Here is a 20,709-nt window from a genome sequence, read left to right on the forward strand (position 1 = left end):
ATTCTAGGTGGATTGAAGTGGGCCCTTGTGTGCACTGTGATTCCAAGACAGTGTGCAGTGTTCCTGGTTAAGGAAGTAATACCCCGGAGAGGGGTACCAGATGTTATCAGGTCAGACAATGGGAAACATTTGCTCAACTATAGAAAGGTTGAAGCGTCCATTATCTCCAACTCACAGACGCACTGCGTAATCCAAAGTGTGCAACAGAATTACACCAAATTCATTCAGATTTTAATCCATTTATTCCTTTTATCAAAATGTCATTACTTTTCATCATGTTACATGGTAAACGATAATGTATGCATTTTCAGCTTCTACAACGGCAGATATGCCATAGGCCTTTTTCTGTTGCATGCCTCATACATGAAGAAATCGTTAGTGATCGATCTTCCCAATGCATTTCGGGCGTTATTTAATAGCCTTTCTTCGGGGGTTCACTAAAAGTTAAAAAAAATAATAACCATCAGATTTTATACACAGACTGAAACATACGTTTGAATAATCAACAGTTCATCACATGCCTATAATCAACATTTTCCCTCTATGCACGTTGTCTAAGCGCTACGATCTCCTGCCCAAACAAGTCTTTCCCCAACCTTCACATTGGCGTTTACTTTTTAGGTATAAAACTCCCCATGTATATACCTCCGTAAGTTAGGCCGTAACAAGGAAACAATCTCCTTAAACAAATCCATTCACCCACCCTTCATACCTTCATCCTCTGTCATTGCAAATTCCTCACCAATCGATCCTCCTAATTTTCAAATAAACCAATCGTTTGATCGCCTTAACCCGTGTTCATGTTCCTATCACAAGACTTATGTAGGCTTCTCACTCGCATACCCCGCCCATCCTTAGATGTAAATCTCATATGTTGATTAAAAAGTATCACTCTTCTATTTAAAAACATATAATAATGATTTAAACACTTTCATCATTGATAATACAATGTGATGTTGTAGTGAGGACTGCTATTTATATACGTACAATGCTAAGTTAGCACAACCGCGTTAGATGTTAGAAAGCCATCTTGCCACTTTTGCTGCTTTTGCACACAACACTGTAGTTACATGTTATTAATTGAGAAATGCTTGCTCGCCTCTGCTTCACATGAGAACTGTCTGTTGTTCACATCTCTAACAGTGATCTGCGACCTTGGTCTGAAGATTGTGTAAAGAAACAGTCTGGGTCGCTAGACGGTGCATGTTGTTGGGTTCAGGTTGATCGGCCCACTATTTAGCCATAACACGCACACAGCTGCAAATACCTGAAAGTCGTGTGCTTTTAATATTGCAGGCTGCATGCTTTATACACATTCGGAAGAAGAGCTTTCCCAGGAGCAGAGTCTACCTGATCCTGTGATGTGATTCAACTAAGCTGATCTTTACGGTATGGGGTTCCCCATTCAAGCCTAGAGACCTTCTATTAGTCTAATAATAATAATATTAGTTTACTAGCGAAAGGAAGGTGGCTGTTATCCACTGTCATTTTATTATGATTTCTCCTTTCCTTTTCTATGGTATTGTAACTATGCTGATGGTGTTGATCTTAATCATTTGTCTGCTTATGTTAGCCAAAGTACTGCATCTTAGGAGACGAGGTTTATAAAATAAACTCTTTAAACTTTACCGTGTCTCTGTTTACTCTTGTTGTGGACTGATATGAGAATAATTACGAACAGGTATTTCTGATTCCCACCATTCCTGAGAATACACTAAGTCGCTTGTTCTGGGTTGTCTATACATTGGGTACGCCAAGATAAAACTCGGATAACGAATGGGACACTGATGCTGGTCGGATAAGGGGTTCTGGGTTCTGAGGTGAGTTTTTGGTACACCACAATTCACTGAGGTCCTGGTTTCCTGTGCATAGTTCTGTGCATAAGCAGAATCCCTGCAACATGTCGCCCCTAATGTTTGGTCAATTGATTTGAAACGCCTTAGTAGTGCGTATATTAGTCCACAACACCCTCACTCTTGTTTCTGGATAACGGGAGTGACGGGTTTAACCTACCTGTGTCTCGACTAATAGGTTCTTTCAAGCTTGATCATTAAAAAGGTTTTTTTCTGAATCCCAGTGCTACTGTTGATATTGTTGATACTCTTTGGTGTGTCCTTATGGCGGTTGACATTGCCGCACATAGTCGTGCACCTCTGTGCCGTCATTTGACAACGTATGGGGTGCCGGATGATGGGATGGCTGTTATTTTTGTGGTGAGCGCTGATGCGTCTTACCCGTATGAGTACTCTTGGGTGACTTTTCCGGCGGTGGATGCAGACGATGATACGTTTCATTCCTTTACTCCCTCGCAGCTACCTGCAGTCTATACGCCGTATAGGACACAAGAAATTCCTATTTCTGCCTGGCAGCATACCATTTGGTTTAATGGCGCCCTTCCCCATGCGGTTGCACCGGCTAGAATGGGCCTGTTGTCGATTGCGGGGGCCACTTGGCCGTTGCTGGCCGGATTTACGCCTCATCCCCGCTATCTGACGGTGGCGGCGGCTGAGTTGCGGGTACTACACACTGCCCTGATTACAGTGCATAGGGCTTTGGTATAGTATGTAGTCACGCAACGTGCAGGTGGGGGCACCTGCTGTTAAGGGACAACCAACGGACCACCACGTAGTGGGTATTAATCCTGTTATGGTTAATTCGGTGATGGGCAAGCGCCTCCAAAATAAGGATGATTTGCCTTGGTGGCTTGCTGAGAAATTTGACCAACTGGAGGCGGTGTTACCGCATACCACTCCTGTGGAGAAACACAGGATTCTCACCATTAGTTTGCCGAAAGACTTGGTCCCAGATATGGCCGATTGTGCAAACTGGGGCAAGGTCTTTGCCGCGACCTACTCGAAGTGCTTCGGCACTCCGTCTATGTCTGTACTACCCTCCGTCATTAAACGTGTTCAAGAGAATCACGGAGCGGAGGCTGCTGTTGAATTGGGAATGAGGCTTGTCGGGGTGTTCAATGTGGTTGCTTCCATGGTAATGGGCAACCTCAAAGGTGATGCCATGCAGTTCCAAGTGGCTAATAAGCTGGACCGCGTGGACAAACTCGACAGGCCTAAGGAGTTCGCTAAAATAATCGCGGAAGCCTAAAGGACCATAGGCCGCAGTGCCTTAGGTGTTAAACCAACTGTAATAATTTCTGATATAGTACAGCAAAATAAGGTGAGCTCGTCTGGTAAAGACGAATGCCCAAATTTTCCTAAACAAAATTGGCGGGCAAAGAAACAGGGGAAGCAGCAACAGAAACAGGGGTCTCGTCCTGCCTTACCCGTACAGTCGTCTAGTGAACGCACATATGATTTGCGCGATCGATCTAGAATTAAGTCACCTGATAGGTTTCAGGTTTCTGAACAACGTTCTCCTCGTTATTCACAGGAAACATCGGCTTCACAGTCCGGTGGCGTAGACCGCGGGAAAGGACGGGGTGCACAAGGTCATGAGCAACCCCGTCAGACTGACGGCAAAGGCAAGCAGGACGAGTCTGCACGTCATCGACCCCCGTTTCAGAAGAAGAAAGTTGCTGCGCTAACAGCGAGGTATGCCACAGATAGTGCGGACGCAGCTTCAGAACCTGGCATGGGCACTAACGCTGCTCGACAGCGCGGCGTAAGTTACAGTAGTGTGACAAGCACTGCGTCCATATCTGGTGGCGACAGCAACTGATACGTACATAACTGTAGAAACTGCTGACACTAGAGTAGAACATACTCCTTTTAATTGAAGGTGACATACAACGCACGATTCAAGGGATTTTTTGGGATAATCTGACCTCTTCGTATGATATTCTAGTGGTAGAGGCAGACTGGCCCCCGGCTTTCATTTTAGATGTTCCTAGAGGGGAGGAGATGATCCTCCCGTCCTTTGCGCACACTGTGCCAAAGGACCAAGCTAAGAAGTTTGCCGAGGAGTGGGCTCTGGTGCTAGCATCGGCTTTGTATCGTAATCAGGTAGGCTGGGATAAATTGTCCCCCAGCCATGAGATTCCGTTCGGTCCACGCCCCAGCCACAACCCCAATATCCCATGCGTCGCGAAGCAAGACCTCACGTCGCGGCTATCCTTGAACAATTGGAATATCAAGGTGTAATTGAAACATGTGTGTCACCAATGAATAATCCTTTATTCACTGTGACGAAGCCTGATGGGTCGTACCGCCTGGTTTTGTATTACCGGCATTGAAACTCTCATTGCCGGACATGCGCAGTACAGAATACCCACAGTTCGGCTCTCGTCGATAGTCTTGTGAGAAAACGGTTTAAAACCACACTTGACATTTCCAACGGCTTTTACAGCCATAACCTGTCCTCTCTTAGTAGTGAATGGACAGCATTTACCTCGGGCGGCAAATAAAAACATTTGAAAAGATTACCGATGGGCTATAAGAACAGCCCTGGTGTCTTTGCCGCTCGTGTGGTCTCTCTGTTAGAGAGCATTGACCCTGATGCGTACTCGTATGTGGATGATATTTATCTCACAGATGACGAGTTATGGCCGCATCTGTGTCGCGTTGATCGCATTATGGTTTTGTTTGCAGACTTTGGTTACAAATTCAACTTTGCGAAGTCTCACATTGCGGAATATACAGTGTTGTTTTTGAGATACAAACTCAACAATGAAGGTCGAGGATTGGCTCCTCACTTCCTAGAGAAATGCGCATGCCTACGTGCTCCTACGACACTGAAGAAATTACAATCTTTGCTGGGCTTTCTGAATTTCGGTCGCACGTACATACCTGATTATGCCCAGCGTATCAAGTCGCTTTATGCCTTGGTACAACCTACTTTTTCCAAATCATGCTGGCTGCCGGAGCATTCAGCTATATTGCAATCTTTGCAAGCTGACCTTCTTGCTTCAAAATTCTTACTGACGCGTGATAACCACACTAACCTGGTCATAAGAATTGTGCCAGGTGCAGTGGTATTCACGTACTTAACGTTCAATGAGGGTGACACCGTCCCCATTGCCTACAAATCACACCTGTACACTTCGGCTGAACTGCGATTTTCCGCTGTCGAAAAAGTTCTGACGGCAGTGCAGATGGCGATTCTTAAAGAACGAGCGCTATCGCAAGGTAAACGCATGTTGGTGGTAACACCATATCCTGCCCTTGAGGCGGTGACGAAAGCAAGTGTACCTAATTCTAAGGCTTTGCATTCAAGGTGGATACAATGGGCCACTTCCGTGACATCGCCCGACGTCACATATATCTTTGACGCGGCTCTACAGACTCAGGAGTTCTTACAGTATGAATTTGTTCATCCAGCTCCTCTGTCCTTGCGCCCGCTCGAGGATTACCATTGTGTCATTTACACTGACGGTTCTGCGCAACCGGCTACTGGATCGAAGCATGCCTATTCAGCGGCCTGCGCAATTGTGGTCGGTACTTTCGTGAATGGTGAATTCCAATCCGATGTCGTGCATACGCAGTCATTGGGTGATTGTACCGCACCGTTGGCGGAGCTTCATGCTCTGGTGCTTGCACTGGAGTTTGCTGATCCTCGAGTCACTACTCTTATAGTGAGTGACTCGTTTTATTGTGTACAATCTTACAACGACAATCTACATTTTTGGTCTCGAAATGACTATCATGATTCCAAAGGTAGCACAATAAAGCATAAAACACTTTGGGTTCGAGTGGCAGAACTTAAAGAACATCTGCATCTCGAGTTGGTGTCCATGCTGTCGGCAACAGCCTAGCTTACGAGGCAGCAAAAACAGCAGTGGCGACATACTTAGTAGCAGCAGTTACAAGATCACAAAGTAAGATCGATGATGACATCTTGGCAGCTATTGCTGCTACAGAGAAGGGAACAAAATATCCAAGAGGTTTCCCTTCTCGTTACCATTATCGCCTAAGTCCTGATAACGTCCCATTAGTGAGGATTAACGGCATTGGTGACAGATTGATTCCCAAGGCGGACTGCAGACCATCTTTGATATTAGCCTCTCACAAGGGCATGGCGTCTGCGCATTCCGGCGTTGCAGCTACTGTATCTCTGTTACAACAACGTTACTGGTGGTGCGGTTTATATAAACAAGCTCGCGCTTATGTTCTTAATTGTGACATTTGCCAGCAGATAAAACCTTCAACTGCGGCGCGCCCACCACAAACTCAGTTGTACATATCTAATAAACCACTGGGTTGTGTTTATTTAAATCATTGCGGTCCTTTTACCTCTGATACTGCGTACAAATACATCTTGGTTGCAGTGGATTCGTGCACACGTTTTCTGTGGGTGTGGCCACAAAGGAGTGCTGATGCCCGTACTGTCATCAAGGATTTGCGTGTCTTTGTTGGAGGTTTTGCATGTGGTACCTTTCATTGTGATCAGGGCCCTGCGTTCGCCTCTAAGGCGTACAAAGAAGCCATGAGAAATTTGGGGGTCCAAGTCAAATTTTCGTCTCCATACCGACCTGAGGGTAATAGTGTGGTGGAGCGAATGGACCGTGACTTAAAGCAATCTTTGACAGCCAGGGTTTTAGGTACTGGCCGGAACTGGCTAGCCCACTTATATGACGTGCAACGTGCACTTAATAATCTCCCTAGAAGGTCTCTGGGTGGGCGGACCCCATACATGATGCTCTTTGGCATACGAATGTTTGTCCCGGACCTTGATGGTCTAGACATGGCGGCGGCCGCCGCACCCTTTGACGTAGATGATCACTGTGCTGTATTGCAGAATCTTCAAGAAGCCAGAGACAGTCTAGCGAAGGAACACGTACCCTCCACATCTGATGCTGGGCTTCAGATTCCGGTAGTCGGCTTGCTATCTCGAGTTGGTGATCTGGTCCATGAGAAGGTGGAGAATAGGAAGGAGTTCGGCCCCTCTTATCGTGCACCAGTTCCGGTGCTTGGAGTACAGGGTACACGTACAGTCATTTTACCTCCACTTCCTGGTCGCAAGGATAACAGGTACATCTCTATTGACAATGTCAAGCTACAGCGAGTGGCCGATTCTTCTTAGTATGACTCCAGCAGTTTCTTGCCCTGCGATGCTGAGAAATTCTGTTGTGGCCCCAGCTTCTACCACCTTGCCTGATGTTGCCGTCGAGATGCATACAGTTACTGGTCCTTTATTGCCACCGACAGCTGGTGGTCTACCTGAAGATATTGAGTATGCTTATCCTGCGGATGTCCCGTTGCCTGTTTTACACTCCACCACAGTTAACCAGTCGCGCTACTCCTTTGACACTAATTCAATGACTTCCATTGCCCCATCAAAAGTTTCAATTTTTGCGGTCTGGTTTAAAAGACATTTTTTAATTCCCCCTTGGACTTACATTTGGCTGGTGCTCATTTGTATTTTTCTGTTTATGTCCATTGGCTTTGCGGTAGTGTTTTTTAAACTTATAAATGGACACTACCTGAAAGAAAGATCTACAATTAGACTAATTGATGGAACTTTGCCCCCCCACTCCTCATCACATATAATGAAAAGGGACCAGACTTTTGTGAACATTACTGCCTGGCCTGTACTGGATGGGATCGCGTGGGATGCTGTTAAATTTCAAGTTCATGGTCCCACTGAAGTAATCAATGTGCCAAATGTATTTCATGTTTCTATGGGTGATGTAGTTAAGCAAAACATCCGTTCGGATGATTGGGATGTAAAGCCATAGAAGCACTGTTTTCTGATTTGAAATATTATGCTGCATTTGATGCTGAGGATTTGTATTTAGACACTGGTAATTATGATGAGCAATTCTGCTATCAACATTATGGCACGCATTTCCTACACAAAGCAAATACGTTTAGAAATTTTGTAAATTATACGCAGTGGGAACACTGTCCAGCCCCTAGGCTGGGCAGCTCCTCCACGTTAGTGGACAAGTTCACATATTTTTCTGACTTCAGTGTGTCGAATCCGGCCTCCTTTTATTTTAAGGTTGCGGCTGAGTCTGCTTCTAAAGTTAGACTGACACACACTAAATTGTTGTGTTCCAAGTCCTTTATGGACGAGTTGGCAATCGGAGGTTATGATCTGTGGAAAGCTACTATCGATCTAAAATTGGTTTGGGGTTCTAAACCGTGGCAGGTACAGGGAACAGAAGCTTTGCATCGTGCCTGTCTCATCCCGAACCACATGTTATTTTTGAAATCGTCAATTTTTCAGACCACCTGTTTTGGATTGGCTACTCCTAAAAAATTAAATTCTCCCTCCACTCCGGGTCTGGGTGCTTTTCCTAATTGGGATAATCATACGGATCTGTCCCTTGCTACGTTGCAGTCATACTTTTCCAACACATCCTTCAAAATTTCCAAATTAAATCCGGAAGGGTGGTTAATATGGCAAACGAGTTCAGATTCCTGTCAACATCGGTTTCTGGATTTGGCGCCGGGGTATACACTAGTTCGTGTAGACCCCCGTTTTGAATCCTCTCACAATGTAACTACCTACTCAGTAGGGAAGTTATGCCAATCTTGGCTGCAACATTCCACTTTAGCATCTGTTAAACTTCATTTATCACTATTGAATGACAAAATAGATTTGAATGATTTTGTTAAAGGTCCTGCGGTTGGCAGGTCCAAAAGATGGGTATATGCAGTTTACAACGAAGTTTGGATGCTATCACAGATTGAAGCTGCATCCAGATTACGAGCTATTGATCAAGCCAATATGGAGAAAGTATTGGCTGTTATAGATAATAGCATTAACACCCTGTCTTCCAGAAGTTATACGTTAGATAATATTGTTTCATCTGTGGTTGACATTGTGCAGGATGATTTGTCTGTGTTGTATCATGGTCAAAATCAATTGCGTTCTATTATGCAGTTTGCATGGACATTGCAAACATTAAAGGCTGGGAAAGTCCCTTGGGATTACATGAATACTTCTTCTTTGTTCCTTCCTTTTAATTTAACTGCGAAACAACAGTTCATGTCCATGAAAGATGCAACATACTCATTGCTGCACATTGAAAAGTTAGAACCTTTACCTTTCTCTGTTGCCGAATTAAATTCCGCTGTGTGGCTTATCCACGGGTTGATCACATTACCGTTCCCCCTGTTTAAATTCAGTTTGTGCATGAAACATTATGCCCTTGGTAGATATGAAAAACTGGGTACTGCCTTCCTGCACGAAGTTTGGTCACTCCAATTCACGTATAGATGCGTGAGGGACGGAAAAGAGGTTTACTTAAAAGGTAAAGAGTGCACTTCCACTCCTGATCACTCTGTGGTGTGTCGGCACATTCAATGGCATGGTGCATGTAATGTGCACGCTCCTAATTTAGCTTGCGTCCTCAAAGGGATCCCGGTGCCAGTTATAACACCGTCTTTTATTCTGCTTGCTAACGGTAGTTATTTGCTATTAAATAATGAAGCTTGCTGTGGGATGTTAGTGGGAATTCCCTACATAGTGACTGTATCACAGAGAGTAGTCTGCTGTAATAACGTCCTTTTCCCACCCCCGCATGGACGGCTCGATTTATCCATCTGGCCTTCCATTCCAACCTTGAAAGCAGAATTCAACAAGATGAGCAGAATAAGGGCTCTATTGTCTCAAAAAGAAGTCGCGTTGACTTCATCCCGGGAAACATTTGTCCTTCACGTAGCAAACACGTGCACAGAGGTGCAGGCGCTTTTGAATACTGATCTCCCACTTAATTTTGGGGCCCTAATTCAGACTATCTTTAACGCCTTGTCAACAAGTGGCCTGGCACATTTTTTCTAAATTTTGGGCTCCGGCCTCGTGACCTCCTTTCAAACTATTTTTGGTGTGATCCCAGCATTTTTTCATTCTATTTTTTCCAGCGTCTTCGGAGGTCTCCCTTTGATTCTTGCCCTCGTAGCTGGGGTACTTTTGTTGATCTGCATACTACGCTATGGATGCACAAATTGCGTCACACGACAGCATGTCCCGGCTGCTCCATCTTCGTAACAGAATGCTTGAATACTATGGAACATTACCACTGGCAACCTTAAGCATAGCCTTTGGATTGTCCTTCCGGTTTCCCTACTTTACTTGCGTACAGCCTGTCTTTCATTGCCTAGAGTGTCCGTTCCAATGGGCTCTGGATTTGTGCTTGTCGAACTCGGTGTCTCCTGCCCCGGATTATGATCGGCTAATGAGCCCCTTAGTGGCTCATGAGTTGGACTGTTCTGGTGTCAGGATTATGGCCTGTGGAGCAGCACATGGAGTCCTAGGGAATTGGGACATCGGAACGGCTGCAGCTGAATTCTTGGCAAGAAGTTATCTTGAAGAACACGCCAGTTGTCCTCTGATGGTACTAGAGGCTCCGGTTGTCGAGGAACATGTGTGTTCATTCCCCTTGCTGAATTGGATGGCAGATAATTTTGCAGAACGTTCCAATGATTTCCTCTTGGAAGCCGTTGCAACTTATTGTGCTTATACCTTGATGGATTAACTTGGAAGTCATCCGAAATTCCTGTGGGATGCCTTTTTGTTTGTTTTCCCCCCTTCTCGTTGACAATCCATCGATGATAATTTTTTTCCCTTTAAATGGTTTTCTTCTCTCTCTTTTTTTCTTCGAACTTTTCACTTACCTTCCATGGATTCACAATTTGTGCCCTTGGTTCCGTTCTATCGAACTTGAACTCTGCGTTCTTGAAATTGTGCCCCTACTGGTTAGTGGTCCGATCAAGGGGGGGTGTAGTGAGGACCGCTATTTATATACGTACAATGCTAAGTTAGCACAACCGCGTTAGATGTTAGAAAGCCATCTTGCCACTTTTGCTGCTTTTGCACACGACACTGTAGTTACATGTTATTAATTGAGAAATGCTTGCTCGCCTCTGCTTCACATGAGAACTGTCTGTTGTTCACATCCCTAACAGTGATCTGCGACCTTGGTCTGAACATTGTGTAAAGAAACTGTCTGGGTCGCTAGACGGTGCATGTTGTTGGGTTCAGGTTGATCGGCCCACTATTTAGCCATAACATGCACGCAGCTGCAAATACCTGAAAGTCGAGTGCTTTTAATATTGCAGGCTGCATGCTTTATACACATTCGGAAGAAGAGCTTTCCCAGGAGCAGAGTCTACCTGATCCTGTGATGTGATTCCACTAAGCTGATCTTTACGGTATGGGGTTCCCCATTCAAGCCTAGAGACCTTCTATTAGTCTAATAATAATAATATTAGTTTACTAGCGAAAGGAAGGTGGCTGTTATCCACTGTCATTTTATTATGATTTCTCCTTTCCTTTTCTATGGTATTGTAACTATGCTGATGGTTTTGATCTTAATCATTTGGCTGCTTATGTTAGCCAAAGTACTGCATCTTAGGATACGAGGTGTATAAAATAAACTCTTTAAACTTTACCGTGTCTCTGTTTACTCTTGTTGTGGACTGATATGAGAATAATTACGAACAGGTATTTCTGATTCCCACCATTCCTGAGAATACATTAAGTCGCTTGTTCTGGGTTGTCTATACATTGGGACCGCCGAGATAAAACTCGGATAACGAATGGGACACTGATGCTGGTCGGATAAGGGGTTCTGGGTTCTGAGGTGAGTTTTTGGTACACCAAAATTCACTGAGGTCCTGGTTTCCTGTGCATAGTTCTGTGCATAAGCAGAATCCCTGCAACAATGTTCTTCTTCTTGCTCCAATGTAATGTTAAACCCTTTTAAAGTCCAACTTGCGGTCATCATATTTTCCAAACTGCCGTAGCCAAAGGAATGATAGTTGTTTTGTCGTCTTCTCATGTAACTTAATAATACATATTTTCATCGCCGATGATCGTGGGTGCCACATGTTTTTGGAGGGCAGAATTTATATATCAATATGCAAAGAAGAGTTCACAAGTGCACTCCGTTTTTTTCATTTCCCCGTAGTTAGAAAGCACTATAGAAAGGTTGAAGCGTCCATTATCTTCAACTCACAGACGCACTGCGTAATCCAAAGTGTGAAACAGAATTACACCAAATTCATTCAGATTTTAATCCATTTATTTCTTTTATCAAAATGTAATTACTTTTCATAATTTGCTCAAGATCATGTTCGACAACATCTGTACAATGATAGGATTAACACATAAATTAGCATCAGCATATCATGCCCAAAGCACCAGCATCATAGTGAGACTAAATGGCCGGTAAATAAAGAAAATAAGTACAATTTGTGCCAGGCATCATAAGAAGTGTCTCCACTGCCTACCCCTCTCCTTATTTGCACTAAGAAACGTGGGAAACAATATTTACAACGCGGTGATTACATCACACTACCTTTACATAGCAGTGATTACATCGCAACATCCTTTACATTGCATATCATTACAACGCAGCCATTACATCGCATGTCACTACAACGCATGTCATTACAATGCATACCATTACAACTCATAGTACCCTTACACTATCCAACACTTACCCTACTGTTGCACTCACTGGAGTTAAAATAGTAATTTTTGCCCCTACACTATCCAACACTTACCCTACTGTTGCACTCACTGGAGTTAGAATAGTAATTTTTACTCCTACACTATCCAACACTTACCCTACTGTTGCACTCACTGGAGTTAGAATAGTAATTATTACCCCTATACTATCCAACCCTTACCTTAAATGCGATGTAATGGTATGCATTGTAATGGTATGCATTGTAAAGGTATAATGCGATGTAATGGAATGCATTGTAAATGTAGTTTCTGAAAATGCGATGTAATGGCATGCGATGTAAAAGAATGCATTGTAAAGGATGTTACAATGTAAAAACTGTGTTTGTAAAGGCATGCGATGTAAATGTATGCGTTGTAACGTCATACATTCAAGAAACGCACCCAACAGCGATCACTATTGCACACCACACCAGATCAAGACTGGTAGATTGCTGGGGACGCCCATCCCAAAAACTAGGACCAAGTTAAGCTTTGAGACTAGCTCCCAGGCACTGAAAGACAAATTAGAATGTATATCTCTCAGAACTAACCAACACCACAAAGCTCTTATCAAAACAGGTCAACCACCAGACCTCCAAGTGCACCACCGACAAGCTACCAAATCAAACTCCCCAGCCAGGACAAGAAGTGTACATTCATAATTTTGTAAGAAAATTTAAACAAGCCAAGTTTGAGGGACCCTACTGAGTGGTTTTTGCAACACCAGCAGCCCTTAAGATGGAGGGGAAAAATGCTTGGGTTCAACTCTCCAATGTGCGATTGAAACCTTTCATGACAAATCCTCCATGAACTAAAACTGCAATCTTTCTGAACCAATAAGGGATACAACAGCAACTAGGGGACCACAGACGCCTCCCAAGAGAGCCATACCAAGACCTGCAATGCCCAATAATATGCACTGATCTCAAGCTCCCCATGTCGGACATCTGTGTATGTTACCTACTGTCTACATTGTGTCCACACAAAGTTGATGTCCACCTATACTTTCCATTACACAGTCAATTTATGACTCCAAAGGCAGCAACTAAAGTAAGTCCTTACCTTACATGGACCCCCGGACATACTTTTTTGCAAACAATGAACTGTATAAAAAGAGGCCTCAGACCAATTGTAAATAGAGATAGTCCTCAGACCTATGCTTGTAACTGATCTCCCAGCCGCAATGTTTAATTAAACAAACAGTTCCTATTTTGCCAAACGTCTCTTGTTTTGTTCAAGCAACAGATTATTGCTTATCTGGCATAAGCAAAAGAACTCTACCACAGGCTTAGTATTGTGCAGAACTGTACAAAAGATCATTGAATACTCTGCCAATACATTTACTATTGATTTAATAACTGAAATTCATAGAGACTCAGGCAATTTTACTCCGGTCGTATAATACACTCTTGGTGACATGAATATCCACCAGTAATGCATGAAGGATCTCACTTTTTTAGATTAACCCATCACATTCATGAACATATAGTGACATGGTATTGTAGCTAGAGCAAATGCCTGGAAACGAAGGTCTAGAAGATGATACAGTGTGATGTTTTCCTATAATAATCATATACAAGCATTTATAGTATGCGTTGTTTCCGATTGGCAGCTAAGTAGCCCTGAAAACATCAGGCATCTTAAATTCCTAATTAAACTACAGTGGGCTTTAAATGTACCACTCTTAAAATCTGTTCAGTGTTACCATGTGCCACAACCATGTGAAAGAGGATCTTCACGCCCCCTGAGGGTGGAGAAGCTCTATGATTTCTGGGGTTACCTAGAGAGATACTTCGCGGACCAGGTTAAACTCTGCTCTCTGCTCCATTGTTGAACTGTCAGTCATTGATACATGGAACAAGAAAGAATCCACACAAAAAGCAGATCTCCAAGTGACAGCAACAGGATTTTCCTGATGCAGAATTGGCCTATCACCTAAGCGAGACTGGTGTCCTAACTCTCATATTCACTAATTCATCTACCTATACATTCATCTCAATGACTTAAGAACACGCTCCAAAGATCTCTCTGTAACCTACCTGTCACTCATGCCTTAACTGTTCATGGTCTATGAGAGAATAAAGCAAGTACTAGTCTGCCCTGCTCGATCTGTTATGCAGGAAATGTAAGATTGTACGTATTGTCTTCTGTGAGAGATGGCAGCTTGCTTTCTCACTGTCAACCTGTCTGTTTTCTGAGAGGAAGTAAAACTTGTACTACTGCTGCCCAATTTGTACTTTTCATGTGATAGAAAAAACTTTAAAACATACCACCATGAATGTGACCAGAATGGAGAAAGAGGTCTTGATGTTATTACAGGCCAATAAAGATATTGTCATTAAACCCGCCGACAAGGGTGGGGCAATTGTTGTTCAGGATCTTGACAAATACAAATTGGAAATTTTGAATCAGTTACAAGATGGTGTTAGTTATTGCAAATTACGATCTGATCCTTCAAAAGACCTGGCACTAGAAATTTTGGCAATAACAAAGGATGGCTTGGAACAGGGTTTCCTAACCGAGCATGAATTTCATTATCTCAATCAAAAAGATCCCCGGCTTCCAACTCTATATACATTGCCTAAGATCCATAAAAATATGTCGTACCCTCCCGGTAGGCCCATTGTGTCAGGATGTGGGACTATGTTGGAGCCCCTATGTAAATATGTCGATCATTTCCTTAAAACCATTGCGGAAGAAACAAAGACATACTTACGAGACACTCTTCAAACTATTAACCTTATTGATCAATTTCCGTTTGATCCGAATGAACAACTATTGGTAACATGTGATATAGTTTCACTATACACAAGTATTCCTCAGCAGATGGCTCTTGAAGTTATACGTAGAGTGCTTGACCAACGACCAGCACCTATGGCGGTACCAACTGAATTCATTGTTGCACTATTGTCTATCGCCATGTTGAAAAACTTCTTCCTTTTTCAGGGGAGCTTCTATTTGCAGACCAAAGGAGTTACCATGGGGGCATCATTCTCACCGGACCTGGCCATCATTTTTATGGATGGTTTCGAACGTTCCTTCATCTATAGTCTGAATAACCCTTACCATGCAAAAGTGACAGAATGGCAAAGATATATAGATGATGTGCTCATGATATGGACTGGCACAGCTGAGGCCTTAGCCCAGTTCCACGTTTGGCTTAATATGCAGAACAAAGATATCCAATTCACGATGCAGTCAGATAAGAACAGGATTGACTTCTTGGACATTACAATCTTTCACCAAGACCATAAACTCCATACTACACTATACCGTAAACCAGCAGAGCGGAATTCACTCTTGCGGTATAGTAGTCACCACCCTCGTGGTCTGAGGGACAATTTACCTGTGGGACAGTTCCTACGCATCCCACACTCTGTGACTGTGTTTCCTTTGGATGGTCTAGCCACTGAATTATATGAACATTATATGTATTTTTGGCAAAATAATTAGGCCATAAGTGATGATCTTGGTCACTTGAACTTGGCATTATTTGCGAACACGATTTCCTTTACACTCTTTTATCCTCACGAAAATCACCCAACTCCTTTTCTTTTCCCTGTCCTTCTGGGCACTTAACATGTATGAAATTAAACATTGTTATATGTATTAATGTATTTTTTGAATGAAGCAGTGTGATTAAATAACACTTGCTGTCTATCATTGTCATACATAGTTAATTTTGTGTGACTATAACGATTTTGTGTTGTCTAAATATTGTTTGCTGGGACCACTCTATATTGTACTGATAGCTACCCAGGTCCCAGTACCATTGGGTTTAACCCTTTATGTATAATAATGGAAAAAACTTAGGCTGATTCTACTCGAGCTGTGTCGGTCCTCTGAAACTAGGAAAACTTGCACTGTTTCTGTCCTAAGTGTATCTGTTCCATAAAGAGGGCTGTGTTCCACCTATCCTGTATATGTGAGCGAATTGTGTGATTTTCTTTCTGCTTCTGCCATCTGTCCTTTATATACTTGTGTTTGGAAATGTTGCACTGCTGATGCCCTTGTTACACCTTTGTTGTATTGTGAAGCAGTATAAAAACGTTCCACTGCATGTAAGAGCGAACAATTCACATTGCCAATGTTTGTTTGTATGCATGATGTTAGTAAGCGAGTGAACGCTAAGGTTTTGCTTATGAAACAGTTTTTAAATGGAGTAGACAGAATATATACTGTTACTTCGCATGCGTTACATCACATGCTTTTACAACGCGGTCGTTACAACGACCACGTTGTTACAGAGCGAGCCCTTACATCTCAAGTAGTTTCAACGGCTTACTGTAGGGGGCGTGCTAGACTTAGGAATAGTCTAATTTACTATTCCTACTCCAGTTTGCGCAACAACAGGGAAATTGTTGGCCCCCAGTTGAAACAACTTGCAATGTAATGCATGCAATGTGATGGCGGTTTCCCGAGTAGAAAACTTAGTTACATTTTAAAGATAGCTGACTGGTGGCTCCATGGCATTTATTAAACCTCAAGTCAATTCTGGCATTTTAGCCAACAACACTTTGTACGCTTGTTTTGTTTTTCCATGGTGAAACAATTTAAAGCAAAACTACAAGCCCCACAATGTGACATGTTGTTAGTTAAATCCTATGCCATGATGTCACAGTGCAGAGTTGTGAAAAGCTTAATAAAATATAGTTCCTGCCTTTTCTGCCTTATGTTCTTGTAGCCATCGCAGGTTAACATCCTAGTGGGTGAGAAGGCAGAAGTAGCCATTCAGATCTAAATGCCAGCATCTCACTGGCAATGGGTTAATATAAGCCTGGGCAAAGCACGACGCTACGCTCGCGTAGTTTGCAAAGTTTGCGCTACTTCGCACTACGCAAATTGCACGTAGCACAATGCAAACACGCGTAGCGTAGCGTTGCGTAGTGCAGCCGTCATTTTTTGCTTGCTCGCGGTCCGCAAGCAAAATGACATCCCGGCGAGACTTTTTCCTCTTTCGCGATCAGCAACATCAAGTTGGCGATCGCGAGCATGGAAAACAAACCTCCCGGCGAGATTCTCAACGCGGGGATGTCAGGTTTCTCATTGAGAGTGGTCGCGTATGCTGGCGACCGCTCGCGATGAGAAACTACCAGTCCGCGTTGAGAAAGCTGCCGCTCGAGTAAAAATCTACTCGAGCGGCAGAAAACTACAGCTCGCACCGTGCAAGATGCTGTTTTCAATGATTGCACAGTGCCGGATGCTTGTCCGCACTGTGCAATCATTGAAAACGGCATCTTGCACAGTGCAAACAGGGTACTACGCAGTTCGCCAAGTGCTTCGTGTAGCTCGCGTAGTGCGAAGTGCACTTTGCGTAGCTACGCGTAGCGCTACTTCACGAACTACGCCCAGGGTTATAAATATTAACGTTTCCTGGAAAACAAAAATCCTATGTTTACCACTACAATACCAACAATTTCCAAGCACATCCTTGCCCTAGAAGTTAGTGCAATTTAGTTAGCTAGCTAACAACAGTAAAGCACTCTGAGTTACACAAGTGCAGCACATACTGCATGTGCTTCTCTGCAAGGTCCACCAGTGCAGTCAGCTACAGCAAGTGAGCTTACTTGGAGAGTCAGGGAATGTGCTGAGGTAAACATATTTTGTTGGAAAAGGACCATTTAGCCTCAGCCTGCACAAAAAGGCACATGTTGTCGAAGTGTGTATGAGACTGACGTATTATTTGAGGAGTGATAACCCACCTCAAATAATAATCACAATCCTTGTCAGAGAGATTCCTTTTCAACACTAAATTAACCTGAGGTGAACTCCTACGACACAGAGCACACCGGCTTAACTTAGAGGATATGTGTAAAGTATTTATGCAGTGATCAAACAACAATGAAATCAAAATACAACAGAAGAAAAATCTCAAACCAATTTGAAAATATAGAGTACATTTTAATAAATGAAATGACAAAAAGATGACACAAATCAATATGCAAAACCATAGTTATACATTTTAAGTTTACGGTGTAAATACCACCAAAAAGAGGCCAGTAGCAAGGTTCAGGTCACATCCAGTTGGAACTGGTCAGCTGGGAATGCTGCAAAAGGCCTCTTGAATCTTGTTGCCTCCCTGGTGCCAAAACAGTAGGTCAACTTAACAATGCTTAGGTTCCCTTCTTTATCTTGGGTACAGAAGAGAGAGCCGGGTCAGTCTTTAGGCTTCCTTTCAGGTCACAGACAGTAGGCCCAATCCTCTCCTGTTCTTCCATGAGTCCAGCAGTAATCTAAGGAAGCTACTAGGGAGGCTACATTTACGTCTACTGCCAGCCTGTGGGTAAGGGAAAGGTCACACCATAACCAATTCTGAAGAAGTTCCTAGAGGTGACCCTACTCACTTTTGCAGCATTTCTGAAGTAGTTCCCAGAGTTGACCCTACTCACTTTTCCAGCCCTTCTTATGTGCTTTACTGCAAACAATGGCAGAGTGCCGCTCTCTGCCCCAAACTAACATGGCAGAACCTTTCTTCTCATGTGCAGAGCTCCTATATTCACCCTAGAGGTGTGGACAGATAAATGAGCAGCCACTCAAAACCAGTTCTGGGGTAGCTCCTCTCCAACTGGGCCTGGTGCTGACTGAGTAGTGGGACAAAGGTAGGGGCATCCCCAGGTATCAGCTACATCTGTCTGTGAAAGTGAAGACCCCTCTGAATAATACAATTCCTGGACACAGCCCATAGTGTCCACATGCTGGAGAATAGACTACCTTTCCACACCGAAGGCCTTTGCCTCAGCTCTGGGAGCATGATTACGCCTCATTAAGGGGCTATTCAGCTTCATGGTCACAGTTGGAAGCTCATGCAAAGACGCTTCTAGAGGCTTTATGCATGTAAAATGCAACTTTTCCTGTTCTAAAATATATATCACAAATCTGGCTTTACCAATAAATTGGGTTTGTAATACATATTTTTAAAAATAAAAGATTTAACTCTGTAGCTGTTTCCTAAGCAGATATATCAATATTAAATGTAAATATTGCAACCCAGTTCTTTACTATGGAACAACTAACCCTGCTACAGTGAGATTAGGTTTTTGGGCCTTTCACTGTGAGGACATGTTTAATATTAAACTTTTACATGTTACTCTTAAATCCCATGCACCCTGCCTTAAGGGGCTGTAAGGCCTACTTAAGGGTGACTTATTAGATTTTAAAAGGAGAGTTTAGGGCTGTCATATGTGATTATCTTGGCGGGTGGAATTTGCAGTTAAAACTTGCAAAACTGTGTTACAGATTGCAGGCCTTCAGTCATGTTTGTTATGTCACTAAAGTGGGGGGCACAATGTGTGCTGCAGCACACTGCTAACATTTAACCTACAGGCCCTGAATACACTTTAGGCATCATATACAAAGAGCTTGTAGGTAAGTCAAGTATGCCTATTATGAGTATGCCATTTTCATCAGGTTTAAAAGGGGAGTGTAGTAAATTGGATTGTTGATTGAGTGTGGTGTAAGCTCCACTCAGACAACAACCACAGTCCTTACCAGAGTGAACAAAAAAGTCACTAAATTAACATGTGCTTACCTCTCTGGTAGTTTGGCACAAAGCAGTCAGGTTTAACTTAGATGCAAAGTGTAAAGAATGTATGCAGCATACACACAGTAATAAAATGAAAACACAAAACAAGAAAAATCCCAAAGCATTTCAAGAAAATAGGATATATTTTAATAAATAGAATGACACTAAAACTAATTAAATCAGTAGAACTGACGTTATTCATTTTTCAAGTTTTAAGTGAAAAATAGCACATAAAAGACAAAAGTGTAAACAGAGGGTATTGGGTTGTCCGAGATCCCAAAAGTGAAAAGTTAAGGCCAACTGCATGGTTTGCATACACATGGTGGAATGAGCTCAGTCTAGACTTAACTTGATTCACAGAAGAAATTCTGAGAAAAATTCCAGGAGAAGTTAGAATTAAAAGGGGCAAGGCAGCAGGCTGTGGCAGAGGAGTTTTCATTGTCGGGGGCACTAGAAAAGGTCTTGGTGAAGCCAGGCTGTTCTGCGATGCACATTGGGCAGATCTCCTGGGAGGTAGGTTGTGGTCTTCTGTCAGTTCTTCTGGCTCTTTTTGCGAACATTTTTTTAAATCCCAACTTTCAGTCATAGGCAGGAGTAGCACCTCTAACACCATGTCCAATGGTCCAGGACTGGAGTAGCACTACTTGGGGCATTAGTACTCACTATGACAGAGGTCAGGTGCAGGGTTCAAGGAATCCCGAGCATGTAAAGTCTCTATAGCTCAGACAGGGGGCCTGTGAAGTCCTCCACGGCTCATGGACTGTACTGAAAAGTTGGTCTGAGTGCCCAACAGTTATACCTGTACCAGACATTGAAGTAGAGGACTTTCTAGA

This window comes from Triturus cristatus, chromosome 8 (genome assembly GCF_964204655.1).
Source record: "Triturus cristatus chromosome 8, aTriCri1.1, whole genome shotgun sequence".
Taxonomy (NCBI): Eukaryota; Metazoa; Chordata; class Amphibia; order Caudata; family Salamandridae; genus Triturus; species Triturus cristatus.